This window comes from Gorilla gorilla, chromosome 19 (assembly GCF_029281585.2).
Source record: "Gorilla gorilla gorilla isolate KB3781 chromosome 19, NHGRI_mGorGor1-v2.1_pri, whole genome shotgun sequence".
NCBI lineage: Eukaryota > Metazoa > Chordata > Mammalia > Primates > Hominidae > Gorilla > Gorilla gorilla.
This window is the reverse complement of record NC_073243.2, coordinates 35,772,192-35,798,221: the sequence shown is the minus strand read 5'-3', so window position 1 is coordinate 35,798,221 and position 26,030 is coordinate 35,772,192. Positions and strand designations below refer to the sequence as shown.

The following is a 26,030-nucleotide window of genomic DNA, read 5'->3' as shown; positions in this document are numbered from 1 at the left end:
GTATAATAAATGTCATATCTCCCTCTGGGGCAAAGGACAGGCAGATTTGCTAGCAGTCTTCTTTAAAAGACTGAGATTGCCTAAGCTCAGGGTTTCTCAGCTGTGACGCAAACCCACTGTGAAATCTGCATCACCTGTGGGATATGAGAAGCAAGAAAAATCAATTTAAGCAGAAGTTCATGCTAACTACTATGCTATGAGTAATAACATTCTTTTTAAAAAAAGTATTCACAGGCCAAAATTGTAGTGCACTACAGCCTGGAACTCCTAGGCTCAAGAAATCCTCCCACCTCATACTCCCAAGTAGCTGGGACTACAGGGTTGTGCCACCATGTCAGCTAACATTCTTTTTTCTTGAATCAGGAGTCTTGTGTCTTCTGCTGGCATCTATGAACTTGTTAGCTTACAAGTAGGGTAAACATCTCAGACTCTTCCCAGTTTTTGACACTAATAAGCAGACTCCAAGAAGGAGATTTGCATGTCCCAAATCTATGGGAAATGCTCTTGGATCAACACCATTGTGGCAATGAGGAAAAGAGAGTTGCTGCAGGACAAGAAGCTATTGGATTTCAGTACAGTCAAACAAAAGCCTCACTCAGTTCCGTGGGGAGCTCTGAAGCCAGGATGGCCTTTCAGAGCTGCCCCTAGTGGAACTGAGGGCCTTGGGCCTCTATACTGTTTGCATGGACAAATCTTTGAATACAAGCTTCTTCCAGGATGTGGGCTTGACCTTGGGTGAGTCAGCCCCTTTTAGCTGAGGGCAAGCAAAGGAGATGAGACTCTACTGAGAGCTGTCATTTGCCATCACTCCTAGGAGCTCATCATTCCTATGAGTACAGATAAGACAGCCTCTAATTTCCTTTGATTCAGCTCTTTAATTCTTACTAAGAAAGTTACCAGAAATCATATTCTGTCTCTTTTTGCTAAGGAAAATCTCTTGTGGCTGTCTTTTACGTTCCCCTTCCCCATATCCTCCCTAGCACAGTCTCCTAAGTGGCACACTGCCTTCCCCTCTGAGCCACCAGGGGAGGCCAGAGTCCTCTTCAGAGTCTGTTTCTCTGACCCTGCCTGGGGCAGCTTCCTCCTTGTCCATTTGAGCAGAAAGATTCTTCCAGAACTTTAGTTTCACTGAACTAGTTTTTCTCATTTTCAGCCTTCCATGTGGACTCCTAAAGTCTCCCTTTTGCTTGCTAAGATCCTGAAGCCATTCTGGCTTTAAGCAGATATTTGCCAAACACCATCTATGGTCTAGGGATTGTGCTAGACACTTAGGATATAACTGACAGAGATGCCCTTCTTTTAACTCAGTAACAACTAATTCAACTCAGAGCTCAATTAAATCCACAGACATTTACAGAGTTATTACTTGGTGGTCGGGGGACGGTGGGGTGGTTCTCTTTGAGACTTTGAAATAGTATAAGTCAGAATGTTTTCAGCTGCAAGAAACAGATACTTGACTGTAAGTGGCTTTAAAAAAATAAGATGTCTTCTAGGATGACTAACCAGGCAAGTTTTCCTGGAACTGTTCCAGCTTTAGCACTGGAAATCCTGAGTCCCAGAAATTCCCCTGACCTAGGCAAACTGGGATGGTTGTTCAACCTAAGCCTGCTAGGCATTGCAGTTCCTTCTTAGTGGTAGGAGATGCAAGATGTAATTTGTCCTTCACTTTAGTTTTTTATTTTTAAAATATTTAGCATTTATTTCTTAATTGACTAATACAATTACATGTATTTATGATGTATAAATATGATGTTTTGATTATACGTATACGTTGTGAAATGGCTAAATCAAGCTAAATTATCATATGCATTACCTCAGAGATTTATCATTTTTTTGTGTTGAGAACACTTAAAATCTACTCTTTTAGCTATTTTCAAGCATACGATACATTGTTGTTAGCTATGGTTACGATATTATGTAATAGATTGCCTGGACTTATTCCTCCTGTTTAACTGAGATTTTGAACCCTTTGACTAATATCTCTCCAGCACCCCCACCCCAGCCCCCCGTAACCAACTTTCTACTCTCTGCCTCTATGAGCTCAACTTTTTTAGATTCCACATGTAAGTGAGATCTTGTAGTATTTGTCTTATCCTCCACTTTAAAGATGTTCTCGCATGCCTCAGACCACTGGATCCTTAAAATCCTTCTGGATGAGTTAAGGCCTTAAATTTCCTCAGGGTTTATCTTCCATCCTCTGGAATGCAGGTACCTTAATAAGGCTTCCAGTAGACTTGCTGCTTCTTGCTCATGCAGTCAAATTGATATATCATTAATATAATGCACAAATATGATGCTCTGGACAATGTATATATGTATATATGATGGGACTTAGAGCATTCCTACAGCTTTCTCCAAAAATTCTGAAAAAACAAAAACAAAACAAACAAACAAAACCCCCCAAAAACCAAGCAACAACAAAAACAAGAATAAGCTATCTTTTAAAATCTCCAAATCCTGATTTTATATACTTAGTGTAGGAGCAGATCTTAGATGTCCTCAAAGCGGTTTTTAAAATACCCCTTTGAAATATCAGCATTGGCCTAATTTCAAAAAATGGTGTCTATTATCTTGATGCTGTAGCCAAAGCTGAGACTGCAAGAACCTTATTTTACTTTCCATTACACAAACATCAATTTCCTGCTTAAAAGTGTTCAATTGTTTTTTTAAAAAGGAGAGTAAATTTGTATTCTATCATTATCGAAAATAGGATCTCATAATTTGTGTTCAAGTTTAGAAACTTTTAAAAGTAACATTCTCTTCATCTCAGTCCATTGTGTAAATTTTAAACCTGACAAAGGGGGCTTCTGTACCTCTCAAAAGAATGAAAGATGGTGTAGTCCGCTGCAACCAGGTGGGGGCGATGCTTTGGCCACAACCTTGTGATTTAAATAAAAAGATGGTACCAGTAGACATGGTTTATCTGAAGCCGAGCTTAAAGTCTCCTTGCTTTTTAAAAAAAAAAATTTTTTTTTTGAAATAAAATCCAAACTCTTTACCATGGATTTCAACAGACTGGCCCCTTTCCCAATTACCCAAACTCATTTCACGTCACTCCCTTCATCACTCACTCCATTTTGGCCACAGAGGCATTTCACTTCCCCAAATACACACATTTTCTTTTTACCTTGGGCCTTTGCCTCTCCTGATTCTCTGAGTGGAAGGCTTTTCCTTTCGCTGCCACATGGCTGTCTCATTCTCAGCCTTTAGGTCTCAACTTAACAGCTTTTAATAAATATCACTTCTTCAGAGAGTCCTTCTCTACCAACTTCATCTAATGTAAGCCAACTACTACCTGTCTTGGCATTCTGTTACAGCACCTTGTAACAGGTTCCCGTGGCTTAACATAATTTGTAATTTTTTCTTATCTGACCCTTGCTAAACTGTAAATGCCGTGGGGGTGGCCTGTTTCCGTGTTTTGCCCTATGCTATACCTAGAATCTTGCATATTATCCTTTATATTAGTTTGTTAGGGCTACCTTAACAAAGCATCACAGACTGGGTGGCTTAAACAACAGAAATTTCTTTCCTCACAATTCTAGAGGCCAGAAGTCTGAGATCAGGATGTCAGCAGGGTTGTTTTCTTCTGAGGCCTCTCTCCTTGGCTGTCTTCTCTCTATGTCTTCACGTGGCCTTCCTTTGTGTAATCTTCTCTTCTTATAAGGACCCAAGTTATATTAAGTTAGTTCCACCCTAGTGACCACATTTTATTTTATTTTTTATTTTACTTTAAGTTCTGGGATACATGTGCAGAACGTGCAGGTTTGTTACATAGGTATACATGTGGCATGGTGGTTTGCTGCATCTATCAACTCGTCAGGTTTTAAGCCCCACGTGCATTAGGTATTTCTCCTAATGCTCTCCCTCCCCCCAGCCCCCCACCCTCTGACAGGCCCCAGTGTGTGATGTTCTCCTCCCTGTGTCCATGTGTTCTCATTGTTCAACTCCCACTTATGAATGAGAACATGTGGTGTTTGGTTTTCTGTTCCTGTGTTAGTTTGCTAAGAATGATGGCTTCCAGCTTCATCTATGTCTCTGCAAAGGACGTGAACTCATTCTTTTTTATGGCTGCATAGTATTCCATGGTGTATATGTGCCACACTTTCTTTATCCAGTCTACCATTGATGGGCATTTGGGTTGGTTCCAAGTCTTTGCTATTGTAAATAGTCCTGCAATAAACACATGTGTGCATGTGTCTTTATAGTAGAATGATTTAGTGACCACATTTTAACTTAATTAATTTTTAAAGATTATCTCCAAATACAATACAGTCGCATTCTGAGGCACTGGGGTCAGGACTTCAATGTATGAATTAGGGGTGAGGGCTCAATTCACCTCATAAAAACCTGGCACATAATAGGCACTGCATACACATCCACTGAATGGATAAATGCTTTCAAAATTATCATTGAGTTCAAAGATTGTAAAACAGAAAAGGAAAGGAAGCTTGAAGCTTGTCCAAGGTGCCCACTCTAGAGATGTGTACTGTAAGCGGTTTGGATTGAGCAGTGGTGTCTGGGATTTTTGTAACTTTTACAGGTGATTCGAACGTATAGTCAGTCTTAAGCATCACTAATCCATTTCAGTCACCCTAATTTTGAAGAAAGAAAGGCCAAGGAATTTTAGAGACGTGACCAAGATAATACAATTAAACAGTTAAGATAATACAATTAAAGAGTTACAGATTTAGTATGTCAACTTAAACATCTGGCTTCCTGTGCTATTTTCAATGCATTATATTTAAAGGTAGCCACATTTTCATAATGAATGCTAAAATTACCCACAATGTGGACTTTAAATTGTGAAGGAAAATGAAGTCAGCACTCCAGGAGCGTGCCACTGTTCTTTCATTTGCCTAGGTCAATGTTTTGCAAAGCAGGTACACTTGTTCAGCAAAGCAGCAAGTGTTAGCAAACCTCCTCCCATTGTAGTAAATCTTTATTATACATAGAATACAGTTATAGTCTACAGGATAGTGTGTCAATCGCTTTCCCCTAGGAAAGGCAGAGTGGGGACAAAGCCTAGCCATTGCTTTGGAGTGTGGCAACAGCCTAGAAGCCTTCAAAGGTGGTGCTTACCTGCATACAATCCCAAATGCCTATACTCCTTATTTCTATAAATTTCCATCATTCCATCACTGATAAAAGAAAGGAAAAAGAACATCAGAAGTTGAAGGCATGATGGCAACACCCAGATAGATGCCACCAGGTCTATCTCCTGCTTAGAGGAGGACATTTATGCATTTTTGTGAATTGGGGGTCTCCAGAGTCCTATACCTCTTTGTTTAGTCTCCCATTGCGAGGCTCCTGTGATGTCTAATGAAGTGAGCATAGGAATTGCCCTAAGCTAGAATGCTACAGTTAGTCATTTGTTGACTTTGGTACTTGCTCACTATGTGGGTAGGGCTAGGCCTGCAGTGGAGGTGGGTGAGAGAGCTTCTACATCAGTGTCAGCAGAGGTGAATGAGGATAGACCACTCAATGGCTGCCTTCTAACTATCATGTTAGGGAAAGCCTTCCCCTACCATTTGTTTCTGGTTGGCCGTATGTTGATATTAGAGTCAAGATATTACTGCAATCTCATTTTCTCCTCTGAGCAACGTTGCTGTGTTGATTATGTAGGGAGGCTGATGGTAGATATCTCATCCTATTTTTTGTTTGTGTCTTGTTCTTAACCACACCATGTAGTTGACCGAATGTCTTGATTCCTTCTCATTCTGAGGTACTTGTGCAAGCCCCAATTTAGGAAATCCTAATTGTTTTCTGATACAAATCAGCAGTCAGTATTGGTTGGGATGGAAACCAGGGACTTTGAGACTTTTGCTTGGATCAGATTAGACCACTGGGATTAACTGTGTCTGCAGAGGGGAAACAGAGAGATAACCAGGAACTGGGTCTCCTAATCTTTGGTCAGCTACTTTTGTCTATCATGTCAGTTTGAAGGGAATCTACAAGGTAGAACTCTCTTCATGTAACTGCCCACACTTTAGTAGTAGTGCAAGGAGATTTGTAAAATAGATAAGATGTTCACTCACATTTCTAGGTTTATTTGAGGAAAGGGCTTAATATATCATCATTTTGGTCTATCCAAGTATACTGATGCATAATCAATATCTGTAAGTTTTAAGAGAAAAACTATATTGAGTAAATACTTTTAAATTATCTTAACATTTTTGAATATCTTTCTTTCCAATAACATACTTTTGATCTCAAAAATGTTTTCATCGTTTCTGATGAATAATCCATTAGCTGGAAAAACTTGAGTTATAACAGATGGCATGAAATAGAAATGTTACCTCTGCAATTTAAAATCCATTTTCTTTCATTTGAGAAATTTATTTTTGAGATATCTGCCTTGCAATCTCAGACCATGTAAATGTGTTTGTGACTTGGGAAAGGAATGTGCCACTGACTAGCATAATTGAATTGTAGAGTAAATTTCTTTCTTCCTTTTTGTCTGTATTAAGGCCTCATCTAGTCTGTGAGCCAGCACCACCCATTCATGTTGCAGAGATCTATCAGATGCTAGAGGGGCCTGCAATGGTCCCTGACCCATTAAAAACAGCTTAGGGCCAGATAAACCCTGACCTCCCCAGCAAAATCTGATCACCTGTTTCCTATTACTCCCTGATTCCCAGGTTCCTAAACTTTGATCTTTATCTTGAAGTTAGAACCTTTTTAACTGCTTTTCATAGCATTTGGTAATCTCTCATTCAAATTCCTCAGAATTGATTTTGGCATTGCACTGAAACTCCAGCTCTTACCTCAGAGGCTAAAGGAATCCATTTCTTCCCTGGTATTGTGTATCTTCATGTGCCCCTGGTTTGGGTCTTGCTGTGTTTCATGTCACATTAGTCACTACCCTATTTTTTAATAAAAATTTTATTTTTTTATTTGTGCAAATTTATGAGGCACATGAGACATTTTTTACATGTATATGATGTGCAGTGATCAAGTCAGGGTATCTAGGGTGTTTGCCACCTGAGTACAACACATTTTTTTAAAGTATAGTCATCCTATCTGCTATGATCCTGTTCTCTCTAGCTCTGTGGTAGTATTGAAAAATAACAGCTCATGATGCCAGTGAAAACCAGCAGCTGGACAGTCTCTGGAGGGAGCAAAGTGTGTTTGGAGCTCCTTTCGAAGCTCCATTGACAGAGAATTGTCATTATTTGACCTGTCTGGTGGTTTCATGGAAGGCCCCACTCACAATGTTTGTTTTTATTTAACCTGAGTCAGAGCTTGCCTGCTTTCTCCGGGAGGATTTGTCAAAAACAATCAATGGCAATTGTTTAATATCCTAGCAACCTGAGGTGATAGATAACAGTTTGACCAAACAATAGCCCAATCAAAAAGCTTAAAAGGAAAATCTGGGAAATGAAATGACCAAAAGCCATTTTAAAAGGGTCCTGCACATTCCTGGGAATCTAGAAGGCCATGCTCATGTGTAAGGCTGTGCACATGCCCAGGAGAGACTTGAGAAGGACTTGTGCTCTCACCTCTTACTGACCTTAAGGCTGTGCACAGGCAGGAGGTAAGTGCTAAAGCAGAGTTGTAAACTGACTGATGGAGTGTTGAAGGCCTCTCTGAAGATGCATACAGAGTTTCTTGGTAAAGACTTATTGATTCCATACATTAAAGAAAATATCTGTCTACTTAGTTGCTGATCACCACGCTTACCAAGCAGATACTTCAGCAGCCACACATGACAACGAATGCAGTATTTATAGAATTACTTCAGAAAAGTCACTGAATAAACAAACAGCAGCAACAGCAGCAACAACAACAAATCCTGGAGAGAGAAAAATATCTGATTTCCAGAGTTCCCATGCTATGTTATTTAAAATGTCCAATTTCCAACAAAAAATTATATAGCATTGAAATAAATAAGAAAGTGTGGCTCACACACGAGAAAAAGCAATCAATAGAAATTGTCCCTGAGGAAGCTCAGACATTAGACTTACTATACAAAGACTCTACATCAGCTATTTTAAATATGTTCAAATAACTGAAGGAAATTATGTCTAAAGAATCAAAGAAAAATATGAGAATGAGCTCTCACCAAATAGAGAATATCAGTAAAGTGACAAAAAGTAGTTTAATTAAAAACCAAATAGAAATTTTGGGGAGGAAGCATGATGGTGGGGAATTGCCTCAGTGCCCAAAATAATTCAGAGATTAGAGTCGGTATGATGGATAACCTAGTAGACTTTGTAACAGATGGGAAAAGTGATGAAGGGCATGATGGGCTCAGACTTCATGGTTTCCAAGCAATTCATGGGCCTGGGCTGTGTTTTTTGGAGGTGTGGGCCTCATGCCACATGCATGCAGCATTCTGTTGCTTCTTTTTCACTCCTGTCAAGGGTGATGTGAGAGTAGAGAAGGTGACCTTTTCTGGATTATTTTAGCTTGGGGGCTCTGTCTTGACTCCCGGAGCATGTGGATTAATGTTGCATTTAAAAATATCTAGAGAATGGTTCAGAATTGAAATTTTCCACAAAAACATTAATTTTTATTGTAGTATCTTTAGGGTTTCTATTTGAACCTGTCTTATAAAGATAGAACAGTTATTTATATATTAAATACATTTGCACTATATACACACACACAAAATGCACATACATAATTTATGTATGCATATATTATTTAAATTTTCAGTAATTGGATAGTTTTTATTTTATTTTATTTTATTATTATTATACTTTAAGTTTTAGGGTACATGTGCACATGTGCAGGTTTGTTACATATGTATACATGTGCCATGCTGGTGTGCTGCACCCATTAACTTGTCATTCAGCATTAGGTATATCTCCTAATACTATCCCTCCCCCCTCCCCCCACCCCACAACAGTCCCCAGAGTGTGATGTTCCCCTTCCTGTGTCCATATGTTCTCATTGTTCAGTTCCCACCTATGAGTGAGAACATGTGGTTTTTGGTTTTTTTGTCCTTGCGATAGTTTACTGAGAATGATGATTTCCAATTTCATCCATGTCCCTACAAAGGACATGAACTCATCATTTTTTATGGCTGCATAGTATTCCATGGTGTATATGTGCCACATTTTCTTAATCCAGTCTATCATTGTTGGACATTTGGGTTGGTTCCAAGTCTTTGCTATTGTGAATAGTGCCGCAATAAACATACGTGTGCATGTGTCTTTACAACAGCATGATTTATAGTCCTTTGGGTATATACCCAGTAATGGGATGGCCGGGTCAAATGGTATTTCTAGTTCTAGATCCCTGAGGAATCACCACACTGACTTCCACAATGGTTGAACTAGTTTACAGTCCCACCAACAGTGTAAAAGTGTTCCTATTTCTCCACATCCTCTCCAGCACCTGTTGTTTCCTGACTTTTTAATGATTGCCATTCTAACTGGTGTGAGATGGTATCTCATTGTGGTTTTGATTTGCATTTCTCTGATGGCCAGTGATGGTGAGCATTTTTCCATGTGTTTTTTGGCTGCATAAATGTCTTCTTTTGAGAAGTGTCTGTTCATGTCCTTTGCCCACTTTTTGATGGGGTTGTTTGTTTTTTTCTTGTAAATTTGTTTGAGTTCATTGTAGATTCTGGATATTAGCCCTTTGTCAGATGAGTAGGTTGTGAAAACTTTCTCCCATTTTGTAGGTTGCCTGTTTACTCTGATGGTAGTTTCTTTTGCTGTGCAGAAGCTCTCTAGTTTAATGAGATCCCATTTGTCAATTTTGGCTTTTGTTGCCATTGCTTTTGGTGTTTTAGACATGAAGTCCTTGCCCATGCCTATGTCCTGAATGGTAATGCCTAGGTTTTCTTCAGGGGTTTTTATGGTTTTAGGTCTAACATGTAAGTCTTTAATCCATCGTGAATTAATTTTTGTATAAGGTGTAAGAAAGGCATCCAGTTTCAGCTTTCTACATGTGGCTAGCCAGTTTTCCCAGCACCATTTATTAAATAGGGAATCCTTTCCTCTTTGCTTGTTTTTGTCAGGTTTGTCAAAGATCAGATAGTTGTAGATATGCGGTGTTATTTCTGAGGGCTCTGCTCTGTTCCATTGATCTACATCTCTGTTTTGGCACCAGTACCATGCTGTTTTGGTTACTGTAGCCTTGTAGTATGCTTTGAACTCAGGTAGCATGATGCCTCCAGCTTTGTTCTTTTGGCTTAGGATTGACTTGGCGATGTGGGCTCTTTTTTGGTTCCATATGAACTTTAAAGTAGTTTTTTCCGATTCTGTGAAGAAAGTCATTGGTAGCTTGATGGGGATGACATTGAATCTATAAATTACCTTGGGCAGTATGGCCATTTTCACAATATTGATTCTTCCTACCCATGAGCATGGAATATTCTTCCATTTGTTTGTATCCTCTTTTATTTCCTTGAGCAGTGGTTTGTAGTTCTCCTTGAAGAGGTCCTTCACGTCCCTTGTAAGTTGGATTCCTAGGTATTTTATTCTCTTTGAAGCAACTGTGAATGGGAGTTCACTCATGATTTGGCTCTCTGTTTGTCTGTTATTGGTGTATAAGAATGCTTGTGATTTTTGCACATTGATTTTGTATCCTGAGACTTTGCTGAAGTTGCTTATCAGCTTAAGGAGATTTTGGGCTAAGACATTGGGGTTTTCTAGATATACAATCATGTCATCTGCAAACAGGGACAATTTGACTTCCTCTTTTCCTAATTGAATACCCTTTATTTCCTTCTCCTGCCTGATTGCCCTGGCCAGAACTTCCAACACTATGTTGAATAGGAGTGGTGAGAGAGGGCATCCCTGTCTTGTGCCAGTTTCCAAAGGGAATGCTTCCAGTTTTTGCCCATTCGGTAAGATATTGGCTGTGGGTTTGTCATAAATAGCCCTTATTATTTTGAGATACGTCCCATCAATATCTATTTTATTGAGAGCTTTTAGTATGAAGATTGTTGAATTTTGTCAAAGGCCTTTTCTGCATCTATTGAGATAATCATGTGGTTTTTGTCTTTGGTTCTGTTTATATGCTGGATTACATTTATTGATTTGCTTATATTGAACCAGCCTTGCATCCCAGGGATGAAGCCCACTTGATCATGGTGGATAAGCTTTTTGATGTGCTGCTGGATTCGGTTTGCCAGTATTTTATTGAGGATTTTTGCATCAATGTTCATCAAGGATATTGGTCTAAAATTCTCTTTTTTGGTTGTGTCTCTGTCCGGCTTTGGTATCAGAATGATGCTGGCCTCATAAAATGAGTTAGGGAGGATTCCCTCTTTTTCTATTGATTGGAATAGTTTCAGAAGGAATGGTACCAGTTCCTCCTTGTACCTCTGGTAGAATTTGGCTGTGAATCCATCTGGTCCTGGACTCTTTTTTGTTGGTAAGCTATTGATTATTGCCACAATTTCAGAGCCTGTTATTGGTCTATTCAGAGATTCAACTTCCTCCTGGTTTAGTCTTGGGAGGGTGTATGTGTTGAGGAATTTATCTATTTCTTCTAGATTTTCTAGTTTATTTGCGTAGAGGTGTTTGTAGTATTCTCTGATGGTAGTTTGTATTTCTGTGGGATTGGTGGAGATATCCCCTTTATCATTTTTTATTGTGTCTATTTGATTCTTCTCTCTTTTCTTCTTTATTAGTCTTGCTAGCGGTCTATCAATTTTGTTGATCCTTTCAAAAAACCAGCTCCTGGATTCATTAATTTGTTGAAGGGTTTTTTGTGTCTCTGTTTCCTTCAGTTCTGCTCTGATTTTAGTTATTTCTTGCCTTCTGCTAGCTTTTGAATGTGTTTGCTCTTGCTTTTCTAGTTCTTTTAGTTGTGATGTTAGGGTGTCAATTTTGGATCTTTGCTCCTTTCTCTTGTGGGCATTTAGTGCTATAAATTTCCCTCTACACACTGCTTTGAATGTGTCCCAGAGATTCTGGTATGTTGTGTCTTTGTTCTCATTGGTTTCAAAGAACATCTTTATTTCTGCCTTCATTTCGTTATGTACCCAGTAGTCATTCAGGAGCAGATTGTTCATTTTCCGTGTAGTTGAGTGGTTTTGAGTGAGTTTCTTAATCCTGAGTTCTAGTTTGATTGCACTGTAGTCTGAGAGACAGTTTGTTATAATTTCTGTTTTACATTTGCTGAGGAGAGCTTTACTTCCAAGTATGTGGTCAATTTTGGAATAGGTGTGGTGTGGTGCTGAAAAAAATGTATATGCTGTTGATTTGGGGTGGAGAGTTCTGTAGATGTCTATTAGGTCTGCTTGGTGCAGAGCTGAGTTCAATTCCTGGGTATCCTTGTTAACTTTCTGTCTTGTTGATCTGTCTAACGTTGACAGTGGGGTGTAAAATCTCCCATTATTATTGAGTGGGATTCTAAGTGTCTTTGTAGGTCACTCAGGACTTGCTTTATGAATCTGGGTGCTCCTGTATTGGGTGCATATATATTTAGGATAGTTAGCTCTTCTTATTGAATTGGTCCCTTTACCATTAAGTAATGGTCTTCTTTGTCTCTTTTGATCTTTGTTGGCTTAAAGTCTGTTTTATCAGAGACTAGGATTGGAACCCCTGCCTTTTTTTGTTTTCCGTTTGCTTGGTAGATCTTCCTCCATCCTTTTATTTTGAGCCTATGTGTGTCCCTGCCCGTGAGATGGGTTTCCTGAATACAGCACACTGATGGGTCTTGACTCTTTATCCAATTTGCCAGTCTGTGTCTTTTAATTGGAGCATCTAGTCTGTTTACATTTAGAGTTAATATTGTTATGTGTGAATTTGATCCTGTCATTATGATGTTAGCTGGTTATTTTGCTCGTTAGTTGATGCAGTTTCTTCCTAGTCTCGATGGTCTTTACAGTTCCCATGATTTTGCAGTGGCTGGTACAAGTTGTTCCTTTCCATGTTTAGCGCTTCCTTCAGGAGCTCTTTTAGGGCAGGCCTGGTGTTGACAAAATCTCTCAGCATTTGCTTGTCTGTAAAGGATTTTATTTCTCCTTCACTTAGGAAGCTTAGTTTGGCTGGATATGAAATTTTGGTTTGAAAATTCTTTAAGAATGTTGAATATTGGCCCCCACTCTCTTCTGGCTTGTAGAGTTTCTGCCGAGAGATCAGCTGTTAGTCTGATGGGCTTCCCTTTGAGGGTAACCCGACCTTTCTCTCTGGCTGCCCTTAACATTTTTTCCTTCATTTCAACTTTGGCGAATCTGACAATTATGTGTCTTGGAGTTGCTCTTCTCGAGGAGTATCTTTGTGGCATTCTCTATATTTCCTGAATCTGAATGTTGGCCTGCCTTGCTAGATTGGGGAAGTCCTCCTGGATAATATCCTGCAGAGTGTTTTCCAACTTGGTTCCATTCTCCCCGTCAGTTTCAGGTACACCAATCAGATGTAGATTTGGTCTTTTCACATAGTCCCATATTTCTTGGAGGCTTTGTTCATTTCTTTTTATTCTTTTTTCTCTAAACTTCCCTTCTCACTTCATTTCATTCATTTCATCTTCCTTCACTGATACCCTTTCTTCCAGTTGATCGCATCAGCTCCTGAGGCTTCTGCATTCTTCACATAGTTCTTGAGTCTTGGCTTTCAGCTCCATCAGCTCGTTTAAGCACTTCTCTGTATTGGTTATTCTAGTTATACATTTGTCTAAATTTTTTTCAAAGTTTTTAACTTCTTTGCCTTTGGTTTGAATGTCCTCCTGTAGCTCGGAGTAGTTTGATCTTTGGAAGCCTTCTTCTCTCAACTCATCAAAGTCATTCTCCGTCCAGCTTTGTTCCATTGCTGGTGAGGAACTGCGTTCCTTTGGAAGAGGAGAGGCGCTCTGCTTTTTAGAGTTTCCAGTTTTTCTGCTCTGTGTTTTCCCCATCTTTGTGGTTTTATCTACTTTTGGTCTTTGATGATGGTGATGTACAGATGGGTTTTTGGTGTGGATGTCCTTTCTGTTTGTTAGTTTTCCTTCTAACAGACAGGACCCTGAGCTGCAGGTCTGTTGGAGTTTGCTGGAGGTCCACTCCAGACCGTGTTTACCTGGGTATCAGCAGCGGTGGCTGCAGAACAACGGATTTTCGTGAACTGCAGATGCTGCTGTCTGATCATTCCTCTGGAAGTTTTGTCTCAGAGGAGTACCTGGCCGTGGGAGATGTCAGTCTGCCCCTACTGGGGGTTGCCTCCCAGTTAGGCTGCTCAGGGGTCAGGGGTCGGGGACCCACTTGAGGAGGCAATCTGCCCGTTCTCAGATCTCCAGCTGCATGTTGGGAGAACCACTGCTCTCTTCAAAGCTGTCAGACAGGGACATTTAAGTCTGCAGAGGTTACTGCTGTCTTTTTGTTTGTCTGTGCCCTGCCCCCAGAGGTGGAGCCTACAGAGGCAGGCAGGCCTCTTGGAGCTGTGGTGGGCTCCACCCAGTTGGAGCTTACCAGCTGCTTTGTTTACCTAAGCAAGCCTGGGCAATGGCAGGCGCCCCTCCCCCAGCCTCGCTGCCGCCTTGCAGTTTGATCTCAGACTGCTGTGCTAGCAATCAGTGAGACTCCGTGGGCATAGGACCCTCCGAGCCAGGTGTGGGATATAATCTTCTGGTGCACCGTTTTTTAAGCCGGTCAGAAAAGCACAGTATTCGAGTGGGAGTGACCCGATTTTCCAGGTGCCGTCTGTCACCCCTTTCTTTGACTGGGAAAGGGAACTCCCTGACCCCTTGCGCTTCCTGAGTGAGGCAATGCCTCACCCTGCTTCAGCTCATGCACGGTGCGCTGCATCCACTGTCCTGCGCCCACTGTCTGGCACTCCCTAGTGAGATGAACCCGGTACCTCAGATGGAAATGCAGAAATCACCCGTCTTCTTTGTCGCTCACGCTGGGAGCTGTAGACTGGAGCTGTTCCTATTCGGCCATCTTGGCTCTCACACCTGGATAGTTCTTAACCACTTGCTTTTGAACAGTAATCTGGGTCTTCTTTCTTAATAAGGTGGTAGACACTCACACTAACACATAGGAAATCTTATGTCCCTGTGTGCAAGAAATTCAGGCTACTGTGCCTTCACAGAAGGTGCTGTATGGGGCTAAGAAATGAGTGGGCAAGCAGTTTCTCCATCTATAGAATAAGGAGTCTGGATTAGCTGTCATCCCTTTCAGCTCTAGTTTTCTGTGCTTCAACCCAGGTAGAAAGGAACCTTTGGATTTGGCCATTTGTTGTAGTTACTGTTTTCCTTTTGTTCTTATCCTTCAGGGTTGAAATGCTTTTCCCAGAGCTCAAATGGTCTATTTTGCCTCTGATAATTTCCATACTGTGAAATCTGTTTCCAGTGTAGTTTGCCATAGCCATGGAAGAGCCATGGTTTTTAGTGCAGACTTTTATGTCTTCCCTTCCCTTTGGATCTCTAACATTATGAAACTGGCTCATAATTTGCTGGGCATTTGTTTTGGGATTTGCATAAAGTTGATCAACTAAAATAGGGCTAACAAAATGATTACAAAGTTAGCATGATGAAAAGAGGTATTTGTATGGGATGTGTGATGTTGTATTGGGAAGCAAGTCTATTCAGTAAGATGTGAAGAAAGCTGGGAAGGGGAACTTGTGAGCAGGATGATCTAAAAGGCTAATGTTGACTGTGCATTGGGTGCCAGGCAATGGGCTAGGTATATTATATATGTTAGAGCTAATCTTCATAAAATCCTGTGAGATGGATTCTTGTTTTTATTTTTCAGTTAAGAAATTTGAGCTCAATAAACTTACATAGTTTTGAACAACTTAGTAGTTATTCAAAAGTGAACAGCTATTAAGGAAGAGAACTAGGATTTAAATACTTGTCTCTCTTATTCCAGGGTCTATCATTGTTCCAGTATTCCAAAATGATTCTAAAGAATAAGAGCATAGAATGTCAGGGCTCAAAGTGCCCTTAGAGATTATTCAACCTTTCATTTTGTACACATGCATAACTGAAATCCATCTGGATGACCTGATTTGTCCAAGATTATGAAAGGTGATAGGACCCTTGAGTGTTGTGTGTAGGAGTCAGAAGTACCACAAAAAGGTGGTTTTTTTTTTTTTAAAAAAAAGAAAGTTATATCATTTTCTGTTGAACCTATGGTTTATTCTTCACAGGTTTTTGTCTTTGCTAATGACAGTCTTTTCACACCAAATTCTCAAAACAAGTGTGACCTACACTTTCTCCCAGCCATCCCGTACTTTTCTTTCATTTCACTGCAGAACTCTCAGCATCCTGCATATTAACCTGAAGCCTAACTGTATTAAATCTGTTTAGAATTTCAGCCTGCACAGTCTTGTTAAAATCTTCCATTTGTTTGAGAACCACCAACGATGAAGATGATGAGACCCTTGTTCTCACAGCTCAGATTATGGTAAATGAGCTCATGTCAACCTTCTCCATTTACTTCAGGGTGTTACAAATTTTGACACAGCATTTCTTTTAGACTTCAACTTTGTAAATTGTTGACTCATACTCTCTTCTTGTGTGGAAGTTTCTACATTTCCTCATCACCCAAATTATTGACAATTACATATTATTCTCATGGCAGAATTATCAACTTTATCTTCGGAATTCTGTTTTGAGATTTAAAATTTTGTTTACAACTCAGTTTTCTACTTGCATTCCTCTTTTACTCAAAGAAAAAAATAAAAGTAATGAATTAACAGTGTTGTGAAAGATGTACTCATGGCATAAAATCTTCTGGGGGGTGGTTATAGAGTTTTACGTAAGCACACGTGTGTTTAAAGCTTGAATTACACATTATAGCTCAAGACCAAATATGTGCTCTTCACATCTCAGTAATGGATGTTTGGTAGTTTTGATATAGTTTGGTGGGTTTTTAAGTTAGGGAGAGATAAACTTTTTTTTCCTGATTCAGGTAATTAAAGTCCTGCCTATAAAAATATCATTTATTTTGGCTAGGGTATTTTGTTTGCTGACAACAGGTCTTTGGAAGGCAAAAAGAACCAGCTCACTGAATGGGGGCTCTTAAGATATTTCTGATCTGGATTACTTGGAATCAGGGGTCTCAGAAGCCACAGTCCTCAAAAAAACAAAACAAAACAAAACAAACCCAGAGAGAGAGAGAGAGAGAGAGAGAGAGAGAGAGAGAGAGAGAGAGAGGCTGTCGGTGGTCAGTGAAATAGCCCAGCAACTCTGAGTGTCTTGTGACTTCTCACCCTCTTGGTGCAAATTGATCAGAGCTGTGAGGATGGGCTGCCCCTGTCCAGAGCATCAAGAACAAAGTTATCTGTCCATGTGAGGAGTAAGTGTAAAATGGAGCCCTGAATCCCAACAAATGATTCATCTGTCTGCACAACTCAATGAGCTTGCCTTCATGTCTTCCTCCCAAGCTTACACCATAACTTCTGGGACTGGATCCTAGGGAAAACATGGTTCCCATCTGTCATCCTAACTCTAGGTAAACGTAGACATAGGCAGCACTAATGTCTCCAATGCGAAAACTGATTTTAGTAAATCCTCACTTAAAGTACTATTTGTAGTCTTGCTTTGATTAATAACTGCTACCTAAGGACAGTATATCTTAGCAAGAATTAACACTCTGTCAAATTCTTCAGTTGGCTAGATACTGACAGTAAGTAGAGAGAAAACAGAGTCCCTTCTGACAAATGAAATTCAAGTCCTATTTCTTACTGGAAAGCAAGAATGATTGGAGATAATCCAACACTTCAAATGATTATCACTGGTAACTGGAGGTAAAAATGACCGTGCTTCAAAATGTGTTCCCAGAGTTCTACTTTTAGCTTCAGTTTAGATTTTAGTCCTGCCATATTATATTATGATCATGAAGTAATGAGTTATTTTATTTTAAAGAACTCTTGAATGTTCCAAGATTCTCTAGTGATGCTGAGTTTTGTTACTCCAGGATATGTCCATGAAGCAAGGCAAAGTTACCTCTATTTTTTCATTTGCTTCCATCCAGGAGCTACTGCTAGTGATCACATGAGAACAAAGACCCTTGCTATGTAATAACCGTCAAATGCCAAGATTCTGGCTGCCATTGCCAGTGCCTTGCTGGAGTCTTTGAACTTAGCTTCTGGGTCAAAGCATCTAGAAAGCAGTTTGATTAATATATGCATTAAAAGATGCATGCCCATGTTGCAAAATAAACTGGAAAAATAAATAGCAGCTTCTTTGGCTGGCTTTGGTGGTGTATTGCTTTGGATAGAATTCCAAATGGAAATTCAGATGGCTCTTAAAACAAGGTAGTAAGCGTTTAGATCCCTGAGCTGAGGCTGCAGATAAAACTGAGGCAGAGTACAGAAGAGAGGGATAGTGGTCTGCAGTTGGGCTGTCCAGCTTATTTCCAGTCTCCCAGCTGGTGGTGTCAGGTGGTTCTCTAGCTCACTCTATGGAGCTCAGTGTTCTTCACTCATCATCAGGGCCTCCCTGAAAAAATGGGACTTGCATAACTGTCTGCCCTATTTCTTTTCTTAAAAATGCTTTAGAAACTGTAAAGTTTTCTGTAAATATAAGGTATTGTTCTGCCATCTGCATAGGGTTTAATAGCATCCTCCCAAACTCACATTCACTTGGAACCTCAGAATGTGACCTTATTCGGAAATAGGGTCTTTGTGTATTTAATTAGTTAAGATGAAGTCATACTAGATAGGGTGGGTCCTAAGTCCAGTGTCTGATGTTCTCATAAGAGGACTCTCATACACAGAGGTGCACAGGAAAGAAGGTCGTGTGATGATGAGAGTAGAGATGGAACGGCACAGCTACAAGCTAAAGAACACCAAGGACTGCTGGTAACTACCAGAAGCTAGGAAAGGCATGGAGCAGAGGCATTCCCAGTAGATGACAGTAACAAGCCTCAGTTGTGACAACCAAAAAAGGCTTCTCTCAGAGTCTCCAGAGAAAAACAATCCTGCTGACACCTTGATTTCAGACTTCTGGTCTCCAGAACTGTGAGAGAATAAATTCCTGCTCCTTTAAGCCACTCGATTGGTGATAATTTGTTACAGCAGTGCCAGGAAATTTTCCTACCTCCTTTGGATGATAGCTACTTTGTGTCCCACACTGTGCTAAAACAGGTATGAAGAATACAAAAGTTGATCAAGATGTATCCAAGGATGGGCAGGAGGTTTTTATGTCTGCTTTTTTTTTTTTTTTTTTTTTTTTTGCCTAATCATGGTCATTTTTGACCAGCTCATCTTATTCGGTTAGAATAGGCAAATGGCTTTCTAGAAGAAAAACTGGATTGTTATGGATTAAGGTGATGGAGGGATTATATATGTCAAGAGTCTACTTTAGTTGCAAGTAACCCCCCAAAATCAAATTCAGGTGAAATTTAACAGATATTATTAGGTCTCTTTCTCCACATCTCAGCTTTCTTTCTCTTTTTCTGCTGACTTTAACTTCTCTTGTTGCAGATGGCTTCTCCATGGAAGCTTCCTTCCAGGGAGCCAATAGGAGCACAGATGCAGGCAAGTCCAGTTTATTTTGTCCTCACTGGCACATCTTACAGCAGTGGTTCCTAACTAGGGTTAATTTTGCACCCCACCCCCATGGAAATTTGTCAATGTCTAGAAATATTTTTGGTTGTCACAACTGGGGCTTGTTACTGGCATCTATTGGGAATGCTACTGAACATCCTAGAATGTACAAGACAGCTCCCATAACAGACAATTCTCCAGAACAAAATGTCAAGAGCACCAATATTGAGAAACTCTGTCTTAGAACATCTCTCTGGGAGAAAATTTTCGCAACCTACTCATCTGACAAAGGGCTAATATCCAGAATCTACAATGAACTCAAACAAATTTACAAGAAAAAAACAAACAACCCCATCAAAAAGTGGGCGAAGGATATGAACAGACACTTCTCAAAAGAAGACATTTATGCAGCCAAAAAACACATGAAAAAATGCTCATCATCACTGGCCATCAGAGAAATGCAAATCAAAACCACTATGAGATATCATCTCACACCAGTTAGAATGGCAATCATTAAAAAGTCAGGAAACAACAGGTGCTGGAGAGGATGTGGAGAAATAGGAACACTTTTATGCTGTTGGTGGGACTGTAAACTAGTTCAACCATTGTGGAATTCAGTGTGGCGATTCCTCAGGGATCTAGAACTAGAAATACCATTTGACCCAGCCATCCCATTACTGGGTATATACCCAAAGGACTATAAATCATGCTGCTATAAAGACACATGCACACGTATGTTTATTGCGGCATTATTCACAATAGCAAAGACTTGGAACCAACCCAAATGTCCAACAATGATAGACTGGATTAAGAAAATGTGGCACATATACACCATGGAATACTATGCAGCCGTAAAAAATGATGAGTTCATGTCCTTTGTAGGGACATGGATGAAACTGGAAACCATCATTCTCAGTAAACTATCACAAGAACAAAAAACCAAACACCGCATATTCTCACTCATAGGTGGGAATTGAACAATGAGATCACATGGACACAGGAAGGGGAACATCAGACTCTGGGGACTGTTGTGGGGTGGGGGGAGGGGGGAGGGATAGCATTGGGAGATATACCTAATGCTAGATGACGAGTTAGTGGGTGCAGCACACCAGCATGGCACATGTATACATATGTAACAAACCTGCACAATGTGCACATGTACCCTAAAACTTAAAGTATAATAAAAAAAAAAAAAGAAAAGAAAAAAAAAAAGAAAGTGCTAGTGGAGATGTTTCAAGAGGACTCCAATCTCCCAAGTTTTAGTCATGTGCCCAACCTTTAGCCAATCACAGTGGCCAGAATAACAACCACTGGCCATATCATTGACCAGGTGTGGGGCCAAACGACCAACCCCTCAAGACTCCATAGATGATGGGTTGTCTCCAAAGGGAAGAACACTTGGGAGAAAATGTGTGCTCACTACAAATTGGTTTAAGGACAGGTGGAGGAGCTCAGACTGTTTTGACTAAATATTACTTATTACTTAAAGGAAATGAGGCAATCTTGATCATGGCTCACCTCCAAAGCAGCACTCTGAGGGCTTTATTATGTCTTCAGTAAATGTTTATTGGAGGTCTTGTCTGTGCCAGGTTCTGGGGCCAGGAATGTGAACTTCACTGTCAGAGCTGCTACACTATGGTAACCCTTGCAGGCTATAGAGCAGCGCGGTGGGGTGGGGGGAGGATGGGATATGGGGATATAAGCAAACACCCACACAAAACTGCTAAGAAAGAGAAGAGCCCATGAGAGAGAGTAATAAGAATGACCTATTTTGGGTAAATGGGAAACATCATAAGGCATAAGTAAGAGCAAAGGTGATAACTGTGGGTTTGTGCAGAAATGTCAGCTAGTGGCTACTGGTTGGGACCAAGGCTGTCTGTCCCTAACCTAGACAGATCCATTTTAAATAGTCATTGGTTTTGAAAAGCAGAGAGTTTGTTTATTTTTGTCTCTCTAATCTGATTCTGAGAAGACCATGAAAGAAAACAGAGAAACCAAAATACCTAAATTGTTCTAATTTAATAGAGGCTTGAAGGAAGACAGACTATTAAAAGTGCCCTGAGGAAGCCTCGCCTGAGAACTGCAGCATGGGTCTGCAATAAGGTTTCAGAGCCCTGTCCCTGCACACAGAGCCATCTCTTCATAGGAGCCCTAATGGGAGAGATTGGATTTAACTGTGTGATGCTGTTGGCCTTGGCCAGAGAATGCCAGTGTTAGTTAGGAACAGGTCAGAGAGGGAACGTGACTTAAAAAAAAAAATTGCAAGTTTCCCATTTAAAGTACACGATTCAATGGTTTTTAGTATATTCACAGATATGTGCAACAATTGTCAAAATCAATTTTTAGATAATTTTTAACACCTGCTATTGGCAGTCGCTCTTGTTTTCCCCCAACTCCCCAGCATTAGGTGACACCAATCTGCTTTCTGTCTCTAGGATTTGCCTGTTCTGGACATATCATACAGATGGAGTCACATAATATGTTGCCTTTTGTGTCACATATTATGTATCTTACCAGTCACATAGTATCTGACTTCTTTCACTTAGCATGTATTTTCAAGATCCATCCACACTGTAGTATATATCAGTATGTCATTCCTTTTTATGGCTGAATAATATTCCATTATAGAAATGTGCCAAATTTTGCTCATCCATTCATCAGTCAGGGACATTTGGGTTGTTTCCAGCAATGATTTTTATTAGTTTTATGTGCCAGGTGAGCAAGGAAAGCAATGAGGCCAAACCTGTGCCATGGTTGAGCTACCTGTAAGTCACTTTGGCCATATGGTAGGAAGGGGAGAGACGTCTTTCACTTGATGGTGGCTCAGGGCTTGTTTGCAAATTTCAATTGTCAGAAATGCCCCCTGCCCTTCTTCCATGGACATCTGGATTTGGTTATGCTGACTACTCAGCACCTTTTGCAATATCGTTAGTTCCTGTGTTGTCCTTTCCTCTGACACTGTAGATTTATCATTGTCAGTGGTTTTGGCTCCACCAGCCTCAAACAGTACCTCTTCAAGTGCTAGATAACTTCTGCAGCAGTGCAGAGATTTGCAGCATAATTGTGTATAATAAACTCTTATGTAGTTGCCTTATTTTGCATTGAAAAACCTTTGACATTCAACAATGTCATTCAGTGTTAATGATTCCTATAGGTATCGTTCCTTACGATTTGAAAAATCACTTTGACATATTAACCCATTTAATTTTCATTTCTGTGCTGAGAGGTGAGAAGTTGAACATTACTGTCCTCACTTGGCAGAAAAGTTGAGACTTAGAAGCCTCGAGGAAGCCACAGCATTGGCTCCAGAATCCAGGTTTCCTGACAGATCCTCCATTCCTCTTTCCTAAGGCACCACACTGATTTCCACAGTGCCATGCAAATCACAGCAAAATGTGGCCAGATTGGTCTGCAAAAGAAAACACTTGTGCATGTGTGTCAGGGTCCTGAATCCTTTTGCTATCCCAGTGGAGGGACACTGAAGCCTTGTTCTTATTTGGAGACAGTACTGGCGTCTTTGTTCCTGCCTGCTTTTCCTCTAGTACCACAGATATATTTAAAATGCCACTTAGTCTAAGCCAGGGAGTTGAATGGGTTTTCACAGTCTCTGTGACTAGCTAATTGTAGCTGCTGGGCACACGCTCTTATTTCTGTTGACATACTGTAGGAGTGCCAGGACTGGAAAGTGTTGTCTGTGGGAGAGAGAGACACCAGCAAGAGGGGAGACAAGTGGGCTCAAGGTAGCAGAGGGAGGGTTTTGTTCTTGGTAATGTTTTCTTTGTTTAACTATTGTAAAGTGGTAAAATTGTTTCTGATTTTCCATTAAACTGCTGTTGGAAAACCAGGAGAGCATGCAAAGCATCAATACACATTTCTCTTTAATTCTCATTTTGACCTTTCATTTTAACTCCTTTTTCCTGTAAGCTACTGTTAAATATGCAAACCAATTAACCTATCTTTCATCTCTTTCATTTATCCTCCCAACTTCCAAAATAATACATGGTAAAATTGCACCTATTTGCCCATCCTCCTCACAAAAGACATAAAAATCACAAAAATTATACAATCACCACTCAGCAACTGAAATACCAAGATGTCAGGATGATCCATCCACAGGCACAATAATAGCCGGTGTTTGATATAAGTTTGTCCTGCCCAGTAAACTCCATGTCAATAGGATTATTCCCTATTGTTAGTTTGTACATCTTCAGGCAGGGCCCACCCAGCATGGGGACTTCACAGAGCAGACACTCCATAAATACTTGTGGGATGAATGAATCAGTGTACACAGTTGGCTCAACAAACATTTGATTGATTCCATCCACTTCTCTCCAGTTTAAAATAGTTTTGTCACCAGGTGCAGTGGTTCAAGCCTGTAATCCCAGCACTTTGGGTGGCTGAAGCAGGTGGATTGCATGAGTTCGAGGCCAGCCTGGGTAACATGGCGAAACCTCATCTCTACAAAAAATAAGAAAATTAGTTTTCCATGGTCCTCACAGCCAGTTGCTCCTCGTAGTCTTCCCAAAGGAGATCATTATTCCCTACAATGGTCTTCAGCTCCTCATGACTATCCCACTCGCTGCTGTAGATTTCCTGCAGGGTTTCTGATACTCTTTTTGAACTTTCATGCATCACTTCAGCTGCACTAAGGAAGTTCTTGAGGTCCTTGTATAGCTTGTGGTCTTCTGCCTGTTGTTGGTAGAAGTTGTTGGGGCTTTGTTCAAATTGTTCACCTTTGGTTTACTACTTCACCCAGTTCAGTGAGATTGAGGAGAGAATTGCCAAGTGGGGTTGAAAACTCGTGGATTATGATGGTGCCCAACATCACCTGGATGCAGTGCAGAATGCCAAGAAGAAAGATGAGGCCAAGACTGCCAAGGCAGAGGAAGAGTTCAACAAAGCCCAGACTATGTTTGAAGATCTGAACCAAAAACTACTAGAGGAGCTGCCTATTCTTTATAATAGTCATATTGGCTGCTATGTGACCATCTTCCAAAACATTTCCAATTTGAGGGATGTCTTCTACAGGGAAATGAGCAAGCTGAACTGCAATCTCTATGAGGTGATGAGCAAACTGCAGAAGCAATATTCCAATAAAGTCTTTGTGGTGAAGGGACTATCAAGCAGCAGCAGGCTCTCTTTAGTCATTTATCCCCCAGTTCGAACATCTATGGCCTCCAGTCCTCTTACCTCACCTACTAGTCCCTCTACACTTTCCTTGAAGAGTGAGAGTGAATCTGTCACAACAACTGAAGATCTGGCACCTGATGCAGCCCGGGGGAAGATAATTCTGAGATCAAGGAGCACTTAGAAGATGAGGAAATAGAGAAGGAAGGATCTGACGCAAGCTCCTCTGAGGAAGAAGAGCCTCTACCAGCCTGCAGTGGCCCTGCCTAGGCCCAGCCCTCTCCTACCATTGGGAGTGGCAAGTCCCAGGAGGAAGTTCTCCCTAGCTCCCCAGCTCCATCACCAGGCAGAACCCTGAGCCCTTCAGGGCAGCCTTCATCATCTGCCACAGAAGTAGTCCTCCAAACCCGCACAGAAAGTGAAGGATCTGAACAACCAAAGAAGAGAACCTATATCCAGAGGACCTCAGCACCCCCTAGTAGGCCTTCTCCACCCAGAGCCACTCCAAACCCCAGGACCTCCTCAGGGAACATACCCTCCAGTCCTCCAGCCTCTGGAGGGGGTTCAACCACTGGCCCTAGGGTCTCCTTGGGGACTGAGACTCCAAGTCCTAGGACCTCCCTAGAGTTCTCCCCTAATCCAGAACTACAAGAGAAGCCAGTAAGAACTCCTGAGGTCAAAGAAAATGAAAACATCCACAATCAGAACCCTGAAGAACTTTGCACTTTTCCCACCTTAATGACATCTCAGATTGCTTCAGAGCCTGGAGAGGCAAAGAAGATGGAAGACAAGAAAGAGGATAATAAGCTTGTCTTAGCTGACTCCTCGGAGGGCCAAGACCAGCTTAAATCTCCACAGTACCAGACAAGAGCAACCTCACAGCACCTGAACCTCAAGAATAGGTATCTACAAGTGAAAATGCACAACTCTGAAGAGAAACTGCCAAGACTCCTCTCACCCCACACCTCCCCAAAGAAGCTCTTCAACCAGAGGGTATAGGTCAGAGAGATATAAGAGCCAGCAACCATCCCTGGGTTCTCAGTAGGAATGCTGGTGCACTCTAAAGACCTGACATTAATGGAGGCGGAGGAGAAGCCTTATGGGAGAGGTGGAGAGAGGCAGGCTAAGGAGAAGAGAACATTAGACTCAAGGAATACTTAATTCAGGTTTTAGCATTATTAGAATAAGACTTTATACATTAACTAAAGTGGAACTATAATCACTATAAAAAGCAAAAGCATCTATAGATAGACACCTGTCTATACAGAAACATAAGCACACATACTCAGAGATAGTGAACAAATCTGTCTTTGACTTATGACCCATTTTGTAAGACTTAAAGCCAGAAGAACACATTTTCAGATTGCTAAATAAAGTCTGATTCTGACAAAAAAAAATACAAAAATTAGGTGGGTGTGGTGGCAGGCACCTGTAGTTCCAGCTACTTGGGAGGCTGAGACGGGAGGATCACTTGAGCCTGGGAGGTCAAGGCTGCAGTGGGGTGGAGCGTTGTACTCTAGCCTGTGTGAC

General features: G+C 40.8%; 1 pseudogene; it reads left to right on the top strand.

Moving 5' to 3' along the window:
* Positions 1–526: 526 nt before the first annotated feature.
* LOC101124204 (bridging integrator 2-like) lies at positions 527–25,432 on the top strand (annotated as a pseudogene).
* Positions 25,433–26,030: the final 598 nt, after the last annotated feature.